The following is a 20,838-nucleotide window of genomic DNA, read 5'->3' as shown; positions in this document are numbered from 1 at the left end:
CAGGATTTTCTTAAGGGGGGGGGGCAATCCCAGATTTTTAAGCATGAAAAATCGAAATTATAGGTAATTTGTGATGAAATTTTTTAGAAAAGAGAGTAAATTACCGCTTTTCATCTCCATTTGATGAAATTTTGTGAAAATTTCAAGTTTCAGAAATCTACTGGAGGCTCCAGTAATTTTCAAAAAGTCGCTGGAGACTCCAAAACGACTTGAAATCCACCAGCAGTCGACTTCGTGGCGTATTGAAATTAGTTTGCAGAATGAATTTCGTCTTTCCAACTCCATTTGATAAAATTGTATGGGAATTTCAAGTTTCAAAAATCTGCTGGAGGCTCCAGAACTACTCTAAACGGTCTGAAACAGTTTCCAATCGATTTGGCAGGTCGAAAATAGGGTATACCCCAAATCTCAGCTTTATAGGTCAATTTGGTAAGATTTTGATTTTTTACCTCAATTTTGGCCTAAATTTGATTTTCAAAAATTCACCAAAAATCGAAAAGGACACTATAGCACTTGAAATTTTATCAGATGATAAATTTTTGCCTGCTTTTTCGATCTACCTTTGTAAGATTGAAAAAATGACTTTCATTTTGTGAGTAAGGTTCTCTATCGATAAATGGGAAAACAATTTCTTTTCATAATTTGAAAATTTCACCCTAAGGTGTATTTTATTACGAATTTTTAAAATCTCATCCGTCGAATTCCTTGCGAAGAACGTCGTAAAGGGTTAAACAAAAATAGAATCATATCTATAGGCAACGAACTGGTATTCCTTTAGCCTTTATAATATAATACCGCTCACTCACACACAGATACACGCACGTGCCCAATTTCGCATCATTTTTCTTTCACACCTTTCATTTTTCCATCAAATTTTCGCATATAGTTCATTTTTTGACTCGGCACCGGCTCCCGTCTCCCACTGATATCCTTTCGGAGCTCGTGCTGCGGGTTTTTAATGCGATTTTGCCCCCGTTTTCCATTTCTCGTCGTTGATGCGATAGCTGCGTATTATTATCATATCGCGCGATAGACATAGTTCGCTTCATCCCAACGGACACGTTTCCGTTAGTCTGAACACCTCTATATCGAAAATCCGATTTCAGAAATATCCTCCTACTTCGGTTTGGTCGTCTTATTTCACGTGCAGCGAGCGAGGCAAGGTGCAGGGCACGCACCTATCGATTGAGTCGACCATCTTTCAAGAATAATAATATCGCGGTTCGTACTTTCTCATATTATAGTCATAACTCTCACATTATTGTTTATCGTTTTTTGAACGAGCTCGGCGCGAGTCTATACCTCTTTATACTTCGCCTCTGGTCGCACCTAAAGTATTACGGTAACTTTCCTATACTGTATGCTATTGCATTGCATAGCATACCATAATGTTCCGGTCGACGATACAACCAACAGTATGGTGCACCTATAGCTACATATATAGTCTGGTACTCGCTAGCGCATAAAATTAGAATAATTAATTTAAACTTAGCAACGTGAAAATACAGCCTAAATAATTTTTTCGTTTGTACGAAAACGTTCAAAAAAAAAATAGAGAAAAAATGAGAAAAAACAAAAACAAGAAAAAAACACAGCGCACGTTATATACTATTCAACATCAAATATTAATTTTTTTATCAACATTAAAAAACGACTATACATTTTTTAGCTTCGTATACTTTTTTTCCCTCTACCCTTTTATTTAATTTCCTGCGAAGCTAAATAACAATGAAAAACTTTATAACAATGTTTCAAAAAAATAACGAAAAAAAAAAAGAAAAAAAAGTCAACTTAATAAAAATGAGGGTTTCATTAACCAACATGAAAATATTTTTACAACGTGGTAGATATAAAAATTCCAAAATGATTTAAGAATTTAGCTCGTGGCTCGTGCGCCGCCAGCCAAGCTAGGCCCATATTTTCACATCGCTCTTTGCTCCCCTTGTACTTGAAAACTACCAGGGTTCGAATAATTACCGCTGCGATGCTGATTAATATACTTTCTGGTTGTGTTTTTTTTTTCCTGAATAAAACGTACAGCAAACGTCGAAACTGCCGCGTGTTTAACCCTTTCGTGTCCAGGAAAGATTTGACGATTGGAATTTGAAAACTTGTTGGATCGTACAGGGTTGATTAAAATTAGTGCATAGGGCACGAGATGCGCGAGGTTACTTTTGCCAATAAGAATGGAAAAGCTTTCTAGTTCCAGTTTCCTGTGTGAATTTTCTGCAAATCGTACCTACTCGTCTCTGATGATGAAGTGATGGATAAACCGATACAGTGAAAATTTGATATTTTCTTTTCCCTCCACTTTTTAAAATTCATTATTGCCTAAATTTGAAAAACTGATACAGCTTAGATAGTTCTTATTTTGTATTTGGTGAAATTTTGAAAAAAATTCACGGTCTTCGAACGGCAAATTGGTTCATTTTGGCTTTGGAAAAAATGAAATTTTTAGACCCTAAAATTTAAAAATTCGTGCGAGAGGAACATCGAGGAATAACTTTGTCCTCACAGAGATGAGATCCACTTGGAGACGATGAGGTTATAAGCTCTAAAATTCTGGGAAACAGCGAACAGTCCTCTGCTTAAAGAAATTTGTTGACCAAAAATGTAAGTAAATACCTCAACAGAGTCTTGGAACGAGCAGAAAAAAGAATAAGCTCTACAGATTGCTCAAAATTTTGAAAATCCACAATTCTCCCATCATCATTATGATTGGATGGAGAGTTATATGGCCTAAAATTTTTCAAACCGCGAAAAATTGGTTAATTCGAGAATTTTTGATTTTTGAATCTGAGTAAATGCTCTGATTTGAGACATGATAAACTTCAAATGTGCCCGGAAAAAGGTTTAAATGTCATTTAATCGATTCAAGAACTGAAAAAGTGCATGTGACTAAAAAAAAGTTTGAAAAAGAATGATGTGAGTTGATTTACCGAAATCGGGGAATTTCCAGATCCCTCCCCCCCCCCATCTCCAACTTCAACTCGCCGTGGGTCCAGAATGACTTCAATATATTCAGATTACCGATTTTAATATTTTTAGTTTTAAAAATTCTCAAATCAGGCGAATTATTGATATTTTTAAAGATTTTAGTGCCCATAAATCTAGTGAATTGTGCCCAATGGGATTAAAATTGTTCTCTGAGGTCCACTTTGTAATACCTATTCATTTTTTTGTAATTGAATCAAAAAAATCCATGGGATAAAAACAATGTCCAAAAATTACTGAAATATTGGGTTTCAAAATTTTTCAGGGCATTGTACCCCCCTTCCTCCCACACCTTTCCAAGTTTGCCCTAAAATCCTGATACCAAAGATTTTTGTTCGAAAAAATTTTTGAAGTGAAAGGAGTCAGCCAATGGCAGCAATCAAGTTCGGATTCGTTTGAATACCTACCTATTCGAATTTTAATAATAAATTTACTTTATTCATAAGTATAATTACCTAACAATAAGGATAAAAAAATTTCAATTTTTATAGAAGTTGAAAGAATAATTTTCTTTTAATACCTCAATTCAATTAATTTCAAATTCCATGGGTATTATTCATTCATGAAAACCCCCTTCCTGGCCCTATCTATGTTCATAAATACTTGGTATAATTTGTGGGAATTTTCAACTGATGGTGTTTGGAAACATTACTGTTTAAAAGAAGAGCTTAATAAGCATAAAATAATTCCTGATCACCAATTCAGATTCAAAGAAGAGAAAAGCACTCCACAGTTGAGCAAGCACATACAGTGACAGATGAAATCGTCACTTCTCTAGAAAGGAAAGAGGTCTGTGCTGCCTCCTTTCTTGACATTGAGCAGGCCTTCGACAAAGTGTGGCATCTGGACCTCCTCTACAAAATAAGGCAATTACTTCCTTATCAGTTTTACCGGTTTTTTCAATCCTACTTGAGCGAGAGAAAGTTCATGGTAAAGATGGATAATGAGCTGTCCTCACTTCTTGAGATCAATGCTGGAGTCCCTCAGGGCAGTATTTTTGGCTCTTACCTATACAGGGGTCGGCATAAGTTAGTATTCCGATTTGCACAAACGGAAATTTTTTCAAATGAAAATGAATTTTTTTTCTGTAGTGACATAGCGGGGAAAAAAACTATTATTACCAAAGTGTTGGTGGGACTTCCACGAACACAACGCACTACCTACAAGACCTTCTATCTACTCATTACACACAACAGGGTGTTAAAAAGAATGCATCAGTTTTTGAATACGAATACTAACTTATGCCGACCCCTGTATATGTACGTTGTTCACTGCAGATATACCCACCAATGAGGAGACAGTCTTGTGCACATTTGCAGATGATACTGCAATTTTGAGCAGGAGCAAATGCATAAAGGAAGCTACTCAGCAGATGCAGAATCATTTACAAGATATTGAAGCATGGTTACAAAGGTAGCGTATTGAAGTAAATCCCACAAAATATACAAATATTACCTTCACAATGAAGAAATGCTCTACTCTACCAGTTGGGCTGAATGGTACAGAGTTGCCAATAAAAGAATCAGTAAAATACCTTGGTCTGCATTTCGATAGGACTATGGCATGGAAAACTCATATCAAGACAAAGAGAAAGCAAATGGATTTGAAATTCAAGAAAATGCTTAGGTTATTGGGCAGAAAATCCAAGCTTTCTCTAAAAAACAAACTACTCTTGTACAAAAGCATATAATTCGACCAATTTGGACCTATGGCTGCCAGTTATGGGGCACCGCCAAAGGCTCTAACATCGAAATAATCCAACGATTTCAAAATAAAACCCTGTGCTGTATTGCTGAAGCTCCATGGTTTGCAACGAACCAGTCCATCTAGGATCATCGCAACATTGAAGCAGTCAAACCAATTATCCCAAAAATTAGTGGAAAATATAAACTCCGGCTGGAAAAGCATGAAAATATCAATGCTGTTACGCTATTGGACAACAGCACAACCATAAGAAGACTCCAAAGACAGCATATGCTAGACTTATGATTAAAGTGTCGCATCCAATGGGATGTAGCGCAGATGTTAATTAATTATACGTATATGTTCACTAAATTAATTAAGGCCCAAGGCGGGGCCGTTGTAATTTTAAATTGTAAATAAAAAAAATTAAAACCCCCTTGCTTGTCTTATGTTCATAAATACTTGGTATAATTTGTGGGAATTTTCAACTGATGGCAATGGCGTTTGGAAACATTACTTTACCCCTCCCCTCCCCTCCCCTCCCCTCCCCTTACGACTACCAGTAGGAAAAGTAGGGGTAACTCATTTTTTAGGCCGTAAACAGACTGCTCAATATTAAAAATTCATGAAAGTTTTTTTTTCGAAAAAAAATAGGTAAAAAAAAGAAAAGTCGAATAAAGGATTCGATTTTACTTTTTTGAAGTCTTGAAACCTGACACTCTTTGTTCATCAGAATAAATTAATTTTCGATTTTTTTTTTACTAATTTTGAATCACCCATTATCATTTGAAATATGAAAAAACGATGAAATTCGGAACTGGAATTTTTTGACGATCTTTTGACGTAAATTTATATAGGTAACTGTGTCACAGTTACGAAAAGCTTCGCTCTATAGTTCCAAAATGAATGGTCAGACAGTTCTGAGTTCACCAGAGAAGTTATTTAAAATATGTAGTAAATAGTAATCATTAAGGATTTCTAGCCTTCCCTCCGTCCTCTTGTTATTTCAACAACTCGGTTCGGTTTCAGCTTTTAATTTACTTCAGTTATCTGGCTGGAAGAGCTATCGAAAGAATATAATCAATAATGCTCAAAATGCGAAGCATTACAGTGGATTGTGTGAATAAACAGTCGAAGGGTTTTGACCAAATTCTGTGGAGACTTTCGTTTTCAGTTGAAGTGCTCCCAGAGAGGAAATATGGGTCTTCAAAGAGAGGATATTTTCCAAAAAAAATATTGTTTTTTCGCTCTAGCCTGTGCCCAACCTGTTTGGAGGGGGAAGTCAAATCCAAAACATAATATTTTGATTAAAAAATCCGAAAAAAATGTCACGTTTTTAGCTATGCTCTGTCGATTCTTCGAAATTGACAATTTTATTATGACAGAAAAAATTGGCACCACTGTACTTTAAAAATATTCCACCTGTTTCAGAAATTATATCTTTCGATGTTTTAGCAAAATTAAGACGTATTATTCGACACAAAAATATTTTCAAAATACCAATTTATACAAAAATAAACGATCTGCAAATTTTCAACCGCTCAGTAGAACCCTGAAAATGGTGTAGGATTTTTTTGGCAATGGCCTAAGTCGACGCCGAATCTCAAATATCATTTTTTGGAACTAGGGTATTTTTCTCAAGACAGATAAAGTGAACGCTAGAGCGAAAAATCTACAATTTTTTCGAAAATGCTCCCCTTTCTGAGAACTATCATCTCCTTTCCACGGCACATCCGGAGCTAAATTTTTTCTGGACCATCTTTCAACTCGTAATGAAAATTTCCACCGAATTTGATCAAAATCCTCCGACATACCTATCGCTGTTTCAATTATCTGTCCTCGTAAAGCATATTTTTCGTATTTTTCAGATTATTTTCAAATTTTTGCCTGCGTCTACGTCATATTTAAATCACTGGTTTTGCGACGATAGCCAGACCTTTTAAAAAACTCGTAACGATGATCGATAATAATACGTCCTTTGAACGAAGCACAGAATGCGGAAGGTTTAGTATATGTCAGTGTGAAATGGACAGGAACGATTAACTCAGTCATAATTTAAAGATATCACACTAATAGATTAAGTAAACGCGAGTTATTTATAATTCTTCAAAAATTTCCACTCGCTACACCAGTAGTAGAGCCTTCGTAAAAATACACAGAAACCGAAAAAAAGCTCATAAAACCAGGTCACCAACGACACTATATGAAAACTTTCCACGCGAAGAATACACATTAAGCATAGTCGAATAGTTATTTAATTTCGATACTCATTAAGAAACCTGCTGATCGGCTGATCAGTTGTAGATGTGCACTGTGCACTACACCCAGACCTACGTATAAGAAAATCGACCACTCAGCTGCATCATTGGCACACGCAATCTTACCACCTGCTTGCAGCGTAATACGAGTATACTGTGCACTTTGTACCTATTATAGATCTTGTTGTGTGCATCGAGTTCAACGAACCTTCAACCCTTTCTTGCAAGTACCTTGCAATTATATACGCGACAATGTTTACTCAGTACACGTTTTAAATTAGCCGGGCGATTTTTCTTCTTTCTTTTCCTCCTCATGTAGTATGAGTATGAGCTGTGCTGCCAAGCTATTGAATAGCTGGAATCACGTTCTCTCTTTTTCTGAGCTCTCGTCGTTGTCGATGTGTGTATGTGTGTGTGTAAAGTCGCCGTATACGTGGCACTGGCATGGCACTGTTTTGTATAGAGCTCTCTTTCGCCTCTTTTCAATACACCACGTACCAAGAGGGTTTACGCATCTTCCGTCACCAAACACTTGTCATCTTTCACCCCCTTCTCTTTCTTTCTGTGCGATATCGAGTCGAGCTCGCTTGTTTTATATTAATTTTTTTTCCTATTAGCATTTTCTTCGGCATTGCTGCGACTTCTTTTACCCTATCAAATGCTCGTGCCCGTGCCCGTGCCCGAGCTTTTTTCATCTGGAGAAAAGAAGGGAAAGTTGAAGAATTTACATTTTTACGTGGGAAAGCTCGAGGTTCGAAGCAGGGATTTATTGTTGGGTGAATTTTTGTACTTTGAGAAAATGATTTTTTTGTTGAAATTGCGATGTTGTGTGTGATGTATTTTGAAATAATGTCGGTCTAGAAAATGAATTTTAGGTCGGTGGGAGGAGGAGGGGGTGTCATCCGAAAGGGAGGTCAAAAATTCTCCAAATGAGGATTTTCATTTTTTTTTTTAAAAATAAAATTGAGGACAAATTTTCATTGATGAAAAGGATCTTAAATTCCCAGAAAAAAATTGATTTTTTTCAAACTGGATGAAGCTATTGGAAAAGATTGGAAAAGAGTGCATTTTTCAATTTTTGGAGTATTTTTGAAAATTAAGGAGCAAAAAAATTAAAAAATCAAAATTTCACCAAAATGACCTAAAAAGCTGAAATTTGGAATGTGCCCTATTTTCAAACCCTCGAATCAATTTAGGACAATTTCGAGCAGCTTTGAGCAGTTCTGGAGCCTCCAGCAGACTTTTGAAAGATGAAATTTCCATAAAATTTTATCCAATGAAGTTGCAAAGCTCAAATTTACTCCATTCTGTAATTTCAACATGCTGGAACGATTGAAGGTGATTTCAAGGTCTCCTAAACCTTCCAACTATATTTCCAAAATCTCAAATTTTCAAAAAAAAAGAACTAAAAATATCAAAACAGGGTGTCTACTCATTTCTAGAAATGATTTTTCCGATTTTTCCAGGTTTTCCAGACCAATTTCTCCAATTTTCCAGATTCTTGAAAAATTAATTACACATGCGATCAGGTGTGGGGGGGGGGTCAAATTTTTTTGAACATCATGAGCCTCAAATATCGTCAATAGATGTACAGTTGTGCCCTTTTTTTTTCAAGCATGACTGTGTGCTCAATAGGGTGGTCTTATTCAAACTTGGTGGGAGAACTTTTTTTGGCTTTTTAGTGGGAATTCTGTTAAAAGAACAAAAATTGTATTAATAATTTGCATTCAAGCATCTAGATACAATGGAAGAACACCATTTTCAAAAACTTTTTGAAATTTCTATTTGAAATATCAAACATCTTTCATTGGAACTTGAAACGAATGATGATCGAACTGGACAGAATTCTGAACTGGAATGCTGAACTAAATGCTGAACTAAATACTGAACTGAACTGAAATTTTATTTTATTTTAATAATTCATTCTTTCATCCAGTCTTTCTGTCCTTCCGTGTTTCAACCCCAATGAAAAAATAACAATGGTTTTTAAAATACCATAGGTTATCACCATAAGTATGACGAAAATACCTTTTGGTTTTTTGAAACTATAATTGGTATTTTTTCACATGAGTGTCTTTCTGTCTTTCCATCTGTCCATCTTTTCGTCATTTCATCTATTCGTCTATTCGTCTTTTCATCTATTTGTCTTCTCGTCTTTTTGTCTATTTGCCTTTTCGTCTATTTGTCTTTTCGTCTATTCGTCTTTTCGTCTTTCCATCTGTCTGTCTTTTTGTCTTTTCATCTATTCGTCATTTCGTCTATTTGTCTTTTCGTATTTTCGTATTTTCGTCTTATTAAAAACAAATTGCCAAAAAAAAAGTAAAAACTGAACTTTTTGTTTACAATTAAAACCTAAAAATAAAACTCGATAGAAGCTTGTTTAATTTCAGAAAAAAACAGGACATTTTGGCAATTCCTTTTTCCAATTTTTGCCGAAAAAGTTGAACTACAAAATATTTGGCAACTTTTTGATGAAAAAAAAGCGTTTTTTTTTTTTTTTTTTTTTTTTTTTTGGTAACTTTAGACCAAAAGTTGAAAACTTTTGCGATTTATGGCAAATGGATACGACACTTCTAACAATTTCAGCAAAAGAAAAGGGGATTTCAGCAATTTCTGGCAAAAAAAACGACACATCAGAACCATTATTGGAAAAGAGTGGAAGTTTTCGGATGCAAAAAAACAACACAATTCTTAGCATCTTCTTTGCAAAAAAAAAAAATCTTGACAATTTAGGCTAAAAGCGAGGCTTTTTGCTATTTTTGACAGAAAACGAGACTTTCACAATAATTTCAGTAAAAGGCAGATCTTCTTAACCATTTTTATCAAAAAAGCTTTTGCAAAAAACGCAAGACTTTCTGGGAATTTGGCAATTTATGAAAAACCGACCAGCGAAAAAATTGTCTCAGCAAAGCGAAGGTGAATTTTTTCATTATGAGAAATGGAAAAATCTGTTTGAAAGTAACCTTTCACAAAATTCCCTGACTTTTGAGTAAAAAATGCTGTATTTCCAAAATTCCCTGATTTTTCCAGGTTTTCCAGGCTTAAGGACACCCTGCAAAATTAATTTCAGGACCCAAAAATACGATTGATGCTTGCTAATGACCCACTTAGACGATTACACAGTTTATTACCAAAATCGAATTCTGCTGGAACGGAAATGTACATTTCTCCAGCGATTGAAAATTTGAAAAATTCACTGCGCTCTTGTCACTCGACGAAAAAATCTGAAATTCAGTTTATGTCTTATTTTTGATAAACGAAGTCGACTGGTGATGGTTTTTGTCCATTTTGAAGCCTCTGTCAATTTTCTGGAAATTCCAGTTTTCCAAAAAATGTCATTAAAATCACTCGAAATGAACTTCTGCACATATAAACGAGTTCAATGCATGTTAGCCACCCACTTGACCGATTACACACCACTTTTCCAAAATCGATAAGCCCCACTGGTGTTTACACACTCTCAAGTTGGTTTGGACAGGTTTCAGAGCATTTTATAAAAATCTGGAATTTTCAAAATCCGTTTGGCAGCCCCAGAGTGGATTGAAACCCTCTGAAATCCGAGCCAGTATCTTAAAATTAGAGTATAATGTAATTTTCAGCTTTCCAACTTCATTGGATAAAATTTTGCAAAAATTTCAATTTTCAAAAATCAGCTGGAGGCTCCAGAACTGCTCAAAACTGATCGAAATCGTTTCCAATCGATTTTTGAGTGAGGGGGAGGGGTTTGAAAGTAAGGTACACAAATTTCATCTCACTCGGTTAATTTGGTGAAATTTCGATTTTTCCCCATTTTAATGCCCAAATTCGATGTTCAAAAATTCGCCAAAAATTGAAAAATGCTCTTGAAAATCTGAAATTCAGGCTGCAGATGTATTTTGTACGCTCTTTTGATTAAGCTTTCTCTGGTTCAGAAAATTTTCCGCCAATTGAGACACCTCCCTCGTTGAAAATTTCCTACATTCGTCTAAAAAAAATTACACATTAACAAAATCGACTCACGTTTTTTCGATAGTAATAATAAAATACCACACATGCGTAAAGTTCGAGGTGCATACCGACTGATAAAGAGGTTAAAAGAGCAAACGAGGGGTAAAACGACGAGAAATCGACAAAAATGTAAATTGAGTTGGTATTTTTCCAAAATATTCCTCTATATATACGAGCGATATGCAGATAGAAACAAAACAATCGCCTAACGACAAGAAGTTCTGTACGACATTGTATTTATATTGATTGTACTATGTATTGCCTTCGATGATGGTGTTTAATTTTAGCGTGTAATTTAAAAATTCTCGACTGTGTTTTTTCCCTGTACTATTACGCCGTTAGAAGACGCGGGTCGGGAGGTATTTTTAAATTAATTTTTATCAGCGCGAGGGTTCGAAGAGAGACGTTCGAGATGTAATGGTCAGAACGGTTCCGCTATTGGTATTTTTATTTTACTTTTTGCTATGTAGCATTCGAGCCAAGAAGAAATTGATTAAATGGTTGATTTCATCTGTCGACAAAATTGTGGTATTCCAGAGAGGTTTATTATAGTTTTTTCTTTCCTTTCGAGCAAAAACGAAAAACGAAAAAAAAAAGCTTGCGAGAATATGATCGATTGAGCTTTGTTTTCGGGCGTGATTTGATTGAGGGTTATTTATAGTGTTTTTTTTCTTCCTTATCTACGGGAAATTATAAGTTTAAACGACGAATTAGATCGATGAATGGTAAAATGAAACATCGACGAGTAATGTGAACTACGAAGATAATATTTCGTTGAAGTTGAGAACGCGAACGAGCATATTGCCACGAAGAAGATACCGCTGCGTTTATATAAAACTTCTATAGCACGACGAAGAGAAGGGATAAAGATAGAGATGTCTGTCGCACTTTAAATGTAATTTTGAAAACTTTCTAAAACGAGTAATATGTCGTTACTCCATTAAGCTAATTTCCGGATAATTTCAGATATTTTAAAAAGAAATTAAAAACTAAGTTTTTTCCCTACTTTTTTTTCCTCTCTGAAAAAGTTTTTTTTTCTTGATGGAAAAAATAATCAGGTTTACTACGTTGGGTTTTTCTTTTCTATTTAGCTTGCTTATACTTATTTTTCAATTTTTGATGGAACTGTTTTTTTTTTTTTTACTTTTTTCAGCGACCGACCGACGAGTTTATCTTATTCGTATTACGATAAGAAAAAGGTCGTTTTTATTATTTTTTTTCAAGCGTAAGGCGTGACTGAAAATTACTCGACGACTCGTTTTAATATCTATATATGAAGGTACCTGAATATTTGATAATCGTGGACACTCCGAAAGTTTTTTTTTTAAGAAATGAAAATCTAGAAAAAAACACATACACAAATAAAAATTGTTTTCTAAAATTTCGACCAACTTCATTAATATTCAATAATTTTCAATATCTGGCTCATCAAGGCAACCCTCCTCCCCATCCCCCCTCCCTGGAAAGACAAAATTTTCTCGTCTCTTACGATTCGTGTTGAATATTAAATAATATCGAAAAATTTAACCCCTCTCTGACAATTTTGACCCTATTTTATTTGACGTGTCTCTAGTTCGATCCGTCATGAAAAATTATCAAGTACAATAATGAAAAATTCAAGCGTAATTACCCGAATTGTAGCCGTACATTTTTAATGGTCCGACATTCGTCCTTCAAAAACCCCATTTTTGTCGGTGCCAAGTTTGTACATTAAAGATTCACCTGGCTGATTTCTTCGATATAGTCCTTGCGAGTCTCGTACTCAATTTTTTCCAAGAAAAAAATAACTTCAGTAACCAAAAAAGTAATCAAAACTGGCAAAAAATTATACCTTACCCTTTCAACATTTTTGTCAGAAAAGTAAAGGTACATACATATTTCACAACTTTCAAATAATAAAACAAGACTTTTTGGGCACTTTTGACCTTAAAGTGAAAATTTGTGACTATTTCTGGGAAAAAACAAAAATTTGACAATTTTAACAAAAAGCAGAACTTTTTTTTAACCATTTTTGACAAAAAAGGTGAACTTAGAAAATTACTATGAGAAAAATCTAGACTTTTTGGGTGTTTTTGAAAAAGAAGCAACAATATTCAGTGATTTTTAGCAAAAAAGTGAAACTTTTCTGCAATTTTCTTGCTCAAGAATACATTAATTAAGTAATTTGGTTTTTAAATTAAAATTTTAATATTTATTGTCAGCTTCAAAATCGTTAAAAAAATTAAAATTTTGTAGGAATCATTAATGAAAAATTTAGAAATTTGATTCAAAAATATGTGAAAAAAGAAAAATTTCTCAAAAAATATTTCTCTACTGGTGGGGGGGATTTAATTTGTTTCGATTGTTTTATTTCAATTTTATACAGCTAAAAAAAAATTTCCAATTCAAAATTTCAAAATGAGGAAAGAATGACTTGAAGAATTTCAATGTTTAAAAAGATAACTAACAAGGGAACCTCTCGAGGTGTCACACTCCGATTTGAACGGGACCGCGATTTTTGGAAAGAGCATAGTCTGAAACCCCCAAAACCAAATTTTCAGCCGCCCAAGTTCATTTTTCGATTTTTTGCAAATTTTTGAAAATTCAAAATTGACCATTTTTGGCGATTCATGTTTTCTTTAAAAAGTACGTACTTGATTAATAAAAATGGTCAAAATAAGTCCCAAAACTAATATTAATTATCCAAATCCAAATTTCACCATTTCCAGCCATTCTGGAGCCTCCAGCACGATTTTTCAATTTCTCCAGAATTTTGAATTTGCTTTAGAAGGCGTGAATATGCAGTTGGGTAACTAAAAATCGAGTTGTATATTACACTCGACCTGTTTAACGAGTTTATCCACATTTGAGCCGATATTGAGAGTGACACCTCAAGAGTGGTTTTTTGAGGTGTCACTTTCCCTCTAAAACGGCTGGAAATGGTAGAATTTGCGCTCCGGGGGTTAGTTCTTGAAGAAATACAGCGATTCGCGCAAATTTCAAAAATTTCCTCACAAACGGTTATCTTTTGATGTATTTGATTTTTTAATTTTGAAAAAAGCTGGTCAAAAAACCACTCTTGAGGTGTCACTCCCAAAATCGGCTCAAATGTAGATAAACTCGTTAAACAGGTCGAGTATAATACACAACTCGATTTTTAGCTGCCCAACTGCATATTCACGCCTTCTGGAGCAAATTCAAAATTTTGGAGAAATTGAAAAATCGCGCTGGAGGCTCCAGAATGGCTACAAATTGTGAAATTTTGATTTGGGGGGTTAGTTACGGAGAAAATACAGCGATTCGCGTGAATTTCGAAAATTTCCACACAAACGGGAAACTTTTGATTTTTTTGATTTTTTAATTTTGAAAAAAGCTGGTCAAAAAACCACTCTTGAGGGGTCACTCCCGAAATTGGCTCAAATGTAGATAAACTCGTTAAACAGGTCGAGTATAGTATACACAACTCGATTTTTAGCTGCCCAACTACATGTTCACGCCTTCTAGAGCAAATTCAAAATTCTGGAGAAATTGAAAAATCGCGCTGGAGGCTCCAGAATGGCTGGAAATGGTGAAATTTGGATTTGGGTAATTAATATTAGTTTTTGGACTTATTTTGACCACTTTTATTGATCAAGTACGTACTTTTAAAAAAAATGCATAAATCGCCAAAAACAGTCAATTTTGAATTTTCAAAAATTTGCCAAAAATCGAAAAATGAACTTGAGCAGCTGAAAATTTGGTTTTGGGAGTTTCAGACTATGCTCTTTCCAAAAATGGCGGTCCCGTTCAAATCGGAGTGTGACATCTCAAGAGGTTTCCTTGCAAGACATTTTTTCAAATATTTCCTTTTTGGAGAGAGGTCATAAATTTTTAGATTTTTTTTTTAATTTCAAATTCTGCATCACCTGAGAGAAAAATTCCAAAAAATCAAAATTTATAAAGATGGATAATTATGTACATACCAAAAAAGTTGATAATTAAAAAAATAGAAAGAAGTACACGGAGGTGTTTAAAAAGCAGTAGGTACAACATGAAAAAATGGGAATTTTTACAAATTCTTCAATTTTTAAAAAGTGAGGAAAAAGAGGTGAACATTTTTCAAATCAAAAAAATTTTTAGTCAAAATTTTCCAGTTTTGAAAAATAGGAGAATTAATGCAACATGAAAAATTCAAGCGTAATTACCCGAATTGTAGCCGTACATTTTTAATGGTCCGACATTCGTCCTTCAAAAACCCCATTTTTGTCGGTCCCAAGTTTGTACATTAAAGATTCACCTGGCTGATTTCTTCGATATAGTCCTTGCGAGTCTCGTACTCAATTTTTTCCAAGAAAAAAGTAACTTCAGTAACCAAAAAAGTGATCAAAACTGGCAAAAAATTATACCCTTTCAAAATTGTTGTCAGAAAAGTAAAGGTTCATACTTCACAACTTTCAAATAATAAAACAAGACTTTTTGGCCACTTTTGACCTTAAAGTGAAAATTTGTGACTATTTCTGGGAAAAAAACAAAAATTTGACAATTTCAACAAAAAGCAGAACTTTTTTTAACCATTTTTGACAAAAAAGGTGAACTTAAAAAATTACTATGAGAAAAATCTAGACTTTTTGGGTGTTTTTGAAAAAGAAGCAACAATATTCAGTGATTTTTGGCAAAAAAGTGAAACTTTTCTGCAATTTTCTTGCTCAAGAATACATTAATTAAGTAATTTGGTTTTAAAATTAAAATTTTAATATTATTGTCAGCTTCAAAATCATTAAAAATATTAAAATTTTATAGGAATAATTAATGAAAAATTTAGAAATTTAATTCAAAAATATGTGAAAAAAGAAAAATTTCTCAAAAAATATTTCTCTGCGGGTGGGATTTGTTTCGATTGTTTTATTTCAATTTTATACAGCTAAAAAAAAATTTCCGATTCAAAATTTCAAAATGAGGAAAGAATGACTTGAAGAATTTCAATGTTTAAAAAGATAACTAACAAGGGAACCTCTCGAGGTGTCACACTCAGATTTGAACGGGACCGCGATTTTTGGAAAGAGCATAGTCTGAAACCCCCAAAACCAAATTTTCAGCTGCCCAAGTTCATTTTTCGATTTTTGGCAAATTTTTGAAAATTCAAAATTGACTGTTTTTGGCTATTTATGCTTTTTTTAAAAAAAAAGTACGTACTTGATCAATAAAAGTGGTCAAAATGAGTCACAAAACTAATATTAATTACCCAAATCCAAATTTCACCATTTCCAGCCATTCTGGAACCTCCAGCACGATTTTTCAATTTCTCCAGAATTTTGAATTTGCTTTAGAAGGCGTGAATATGCAGTTGGGTAACTAAAAATCGAGTTGTATATTACACTCGACCTGTTTAACGAGTTTATCCACATTTGAGCCGATATTGAGAGTGACACCTCAAGAGATGGTTTTTTAAGGTGTCACTTTCGCTCCAAAACGGCTGGAAATAGTAGAATTTGCGCTCCGGGGGTTAGTTCTTGAAGAAATACAGCAATTCGCGCAAATTTCAAAAATTTCGTCACAAACGGTTATCTTTTGATGTTTTTGATTTTTTAATTTTGAAAAAAGCTGGTCAAAAAAACACTCTTGAGGTGTCACTCCCAAAATCGGCTCAAATGTAGATAAACTCGTTAAACAGGTCGAGTATAATATACACAACTCGATTTTTAGCTGCCCAACTGCATATTCACGCCTTCTGGAGCAAATTCAAAATTCTGGAGAAATTGAAAAATCGCGCTGGAGGCTCCAGAATGGCTAGAAATTGTGAAATTTGTTTTGGGGGGTTAGTTACGGAGAAAATACAGCGATTCGCGTGAATTTCGAAAATTTCCACACAAACGGGAAACTTTTGATTTTTTGGATTTTTTAATATTGAAAAAAGCTGGTCAAAAAACCACTTTTGAGGTGTCACTCCCAAAATCGGCTCAAATGTAGATAAACTCGTTAAACAGGTCGAGTATAATACACAACTCGATTTTTAGCTGCCCAACTGCATATTCACGCCTTCTGGAGCAAATTCAGAATTCTGGAGAAATTGAAAAATCGCGCTGGAAGCTCCAGAATGGTTGGAAATGGTGAAATTTGGATTTGGGTAATTAATATTGGTTTTTGGACTTATTTTGACCACTTTTATTGATCAAGTACGTACTTACTTTTTTTTAAAAAAGTATAAATCGCCAAAAACAGTCAATTTTGAATTTTCAAAAATTCGCCAAAAATCGAAAAATGAACTTGGGCAGCTGAAAATTTGGTTTTGGGGGTTTTAGACTATGCTCTTTCCAAAAATGGCGGTCCCGTTCAAATCGGAGTGTGACATCTCAAGAGGGTTCCTTGCAAGACATTTTTTCAAATATTTCCTTTTTGGAGAGAGGTCATAAATTTTTAGATTTTTTTTTTATTTCAAATTCTGCATCACCTGAGAGAAAAATTCCAAAAAATCAAAATTTATAAAGATGGATAATATGTACATACCAAAAAAGTTGATAATTAAAAAATAGAAAGAAGTACACGGAGGTGTTTAAAAAGCAGTAGGTACAACATGAAAAAATGGGAATTTTTACAAATTCTTCAATTTTTAAAAAGTGAGGAAAAAGAGGTGAACATTTTTCAAATCAAAAAAATTTTTAGTCAAAATTTTCCAGTTTTGAAAAATAGGAGAATTAATGCAACATGAAAAATTCAAGCGTAATTACCCGAATTGTAGCCGTACATTTTTAATGGTCCGACATTCGTCCTTCAAACCCCATTTTTTTCGGTCCCAAGTTTGTACATTAAAGATTCACCTGGCTGATTTCTTCGATACAGTCCTTGCGAGTCTCGTACTCAATTTTTTCCAAGAAAAAAGTAACTTCAGTAACCAAAAAAATGACCAAAACTGGCAAAAAATTACACCCTTTCAAAATTTTTGTCAGAAAATGTAAAGGTACATATTTCACAACTTTCAAATAATAAAACAAGACTTTTTGGCCACTTTTGACCTTAAAGTGAAAATTTGTGACTATTTCTAGCAAAAAAACAAAAATTTGACAATTTTAGCAAAAAGCAGAACTTTTTTTTACCCATTTTTGACAAAAAAAGGTGAACTTAAAAAATTACTATGAAAGAAATTTAGACTTTTTGGGTGTTTTTGAAAAAAAAGCAACAATTTTCAGTGATTTTTGGCAAAAAAGTGAAACTTTTCTGCAATTTTCTTACTCAAGAATACATTAATTAATTTGTTTTTTAAATTAAAATTTCAAAATTTTTATTTTTATTTTTATTTTTATTGTCAGCTTCAAAATCATTAAAAAAATTGAAATTTTGTAGGAATAATTTTAATGAAAAATTTAGAAATTTGATTCAAAAATGTATGAAAAAAGAAAAATTGCCCAAAAAATATTTCTACATGGGTGGGGGGGGGGATTTAATTTGTTTCGATTGTTATACTTATTCAATTTTGTACAGCTAAAAAAAATTTTCCGATTCAAAATTTCAAAATGTGGAAAGAATGACTTGAAGAATTTCAATGTTTAAAAAGATAACTAAGACAATTTTTTCAAACATTTCCTTTTTAGAGAGAGATCATAATTTTTTAGATTTTTTTTCAATTTCAAATTCTGCATCACTTGAGAGAAAAATTTCAAAAAATCAAAATTTATAAAGAAGGATAATACCTACCAAAAAAGTTGATGAGTAATTGAAAAATAGAAAGAAGTTCACGAAGGGAGGTGTTTAAAAAGCAGTAGGTACAACATGAAAAAAATGGGAATTTTTCCAAATTCTTCAATTTTTAAAAAGTGAGGAAAAAGAGGTCAACATTTTTCAAATCAAAAAATTTTTTAGTCAAAATTTTCCAGTTTTGAAAAATAGAAGAATTAATGCAAAATTTCAGTCAGGTCAAAAAATTATAAAAATTCTATAAATTTTTGACGACCCCCCCCCCCCCTAATGGACACAAACAGTGTAAGCAGGATGCACAGGCTTGGTGTTAGACACCTTAACTATATAGGAAAAATACAAAATACAAAATACAAAAATTAAAATGGCAGGTGAGGCGTCGTTGGTCCAATTTCCGAGGGCACAACTGGTAAGTTCGAAATTTCGAATAATCATTCATTTTTAAAAGTCTCAATATCCTCTCCCATTTCGGAAAAAAAATTGTGAAAATTTTTTGTGAGGCGTCAATTTTATTTATTACTGATTTGAGGTAGTTCAAGCTCAAAAATATCTACTTGTATTTATTTTTTGCATTCAAACCCTTCCATTTTCTCTGAAACACTCATATTTTTCAAAATCAGGGACAGAGAAGACAATCAGGGCTCAAAATCAAAAATTAATGGATCCTATACATACTCCTTCCTTACAAGAGTATAATTCTGCGAAACACATAACATGAAAAATCACACAAAAAAACCTATTGGTATTTTTTCAGTGTTATAAGTTATAATATTTCTTTCCAAATCGACTATTCTACAAACAAAACAAAAATACACGAATAAAAACCTTTGGAAAAATTTTCTACACACAAAAAAAAATTACTCGAATAATTTTTCAAAATAAATAGTCATTTACCTTCCGTTATCATCTGCTTTAGGCACTTATCTTCATTTTTCACGCGTATCTCGCTCGTTTAACGTAATTTTAACCGAAAAAAAAATATATCAACGAAGGAAAATATAATTTTTGAAATACCCTAGCGCGATGTTCGTATCACTTTACAACAAAAAAATCCACTTTTTAAAGCGTATTTGTGTGCGATCAAATTTCACGAGTGTTTGTTTCTCGTCAGTGTTTTGTTCAGTTAACGACGACGACGACGACGGTTCTTGGTTAAAATCTCGTCATTGGAAGTGATATTCGACGTGAAATTTTCAGTAGAAAAATATTCATGGTTAGTTTCGATGAAATATTGCAACGATTACGTCGATATGGGGCAAAATTCGACGAACAGGTGGACATGACACGTTGCACACGTCAGCATAACTATAAAGCAGATGATTATACGAATTATGTAATTTCGTGAACTGAATCGGAAAAATGTGAAATTTCACGTTTGAAAATTGATTGAAGATATTTTTAAAATGTTGGTTTATGATTTACATGAATTTTTTTTTTAGCATTGACAGTAATTTGGTTTTGCATCTTTTCTTTTTTTTTTTTTTTTTTTTTTTTTAAATGAGAATTGTAAATTGACGTTGATTGAAATAAAACTAAAATTAAATGGCCTCAAAAAAATTATCTCGATATTCTACAAGAAAATAATATCTTCAATGACAACGATAAAATCGAGATACCTGTCAAAATTCCTGCACTGACTCGATAAAATTGAATAATTTTTTCACTTTCTCTGAATTTTCAGCCTTACAAAAAACAATCACTCGCGATATTAAACATTTTAAAATTTTTTCCACTACCAAGAACAATCTTCTTCGAACCTTTCCATTTCCACGATTAGGTACTCATCAACATAATTCATCCACCAAATATCTATCTATCTATCCTTCCAAACATACGATATATTAATACCCTAAAAACTCGACCTCAACTCGTTTAACCAGCCTGTTGATTAATGCTTACACGAGCAGTAAGCACTGGCATCAGCCAAATACCACTATTAAGTCGAAAGATTCGATATTTCGACCACATCTTCGTCCATCTCTAGTTTTTTTCATCTCAGAAATGTATGTTTTAGCGAAACACGAGTTTTAAAAAAATCCTTTTAACAAACCCATGGTATAGCAAAAAATTCACTATTATCAGTATAATTCTGAGCAGGTTCATGACGTGGTTAGCAATGTACACACGTTCGTATAAAATGGATATGTTTTTAATCGAGTGCATCATTCTATCGTGTACTCGTACTCGTACCTAGCATATGATTCATACATCATATACGACAAAATGTAAACTTTCGAACGTTTCAGGCAGATATATCAGGGAATGAAAA

The 20,838-nt window shown here is 33.4% G+C and overlaps 1 protein-coding gene across 2 annotated transcripts in view; it reads right to left on the bottom strand.

Moving 5' to 3' along the window:
- Positions 1-20,838, bottom strand: part of LOC135841105 (max dimerization protein 3-like) — an 835,585-nt gene that overhangs the window by 812,458 nt on the left and 2,289 nt on the right. The gene's annotated exons all lie outside the window — the stretch shown is intronic.

Source organism: Planococcus citri, chromosome 3 (assembly GCF_950023065.1).
Source record: "Planococcus citri chromosome 3, ihPlaCitr1.1, whole genome shotgun sequence".
NCBI classification, from domain to species: Eukaryota; Metazoa; Arthropoda; class Insecta; order Hemiptera; family Pseudococcidae; genus Planococcus; species Planococcus citri.
This window is presented reverse-complemented; position numbering and strand designations above follow the sequence as displayed.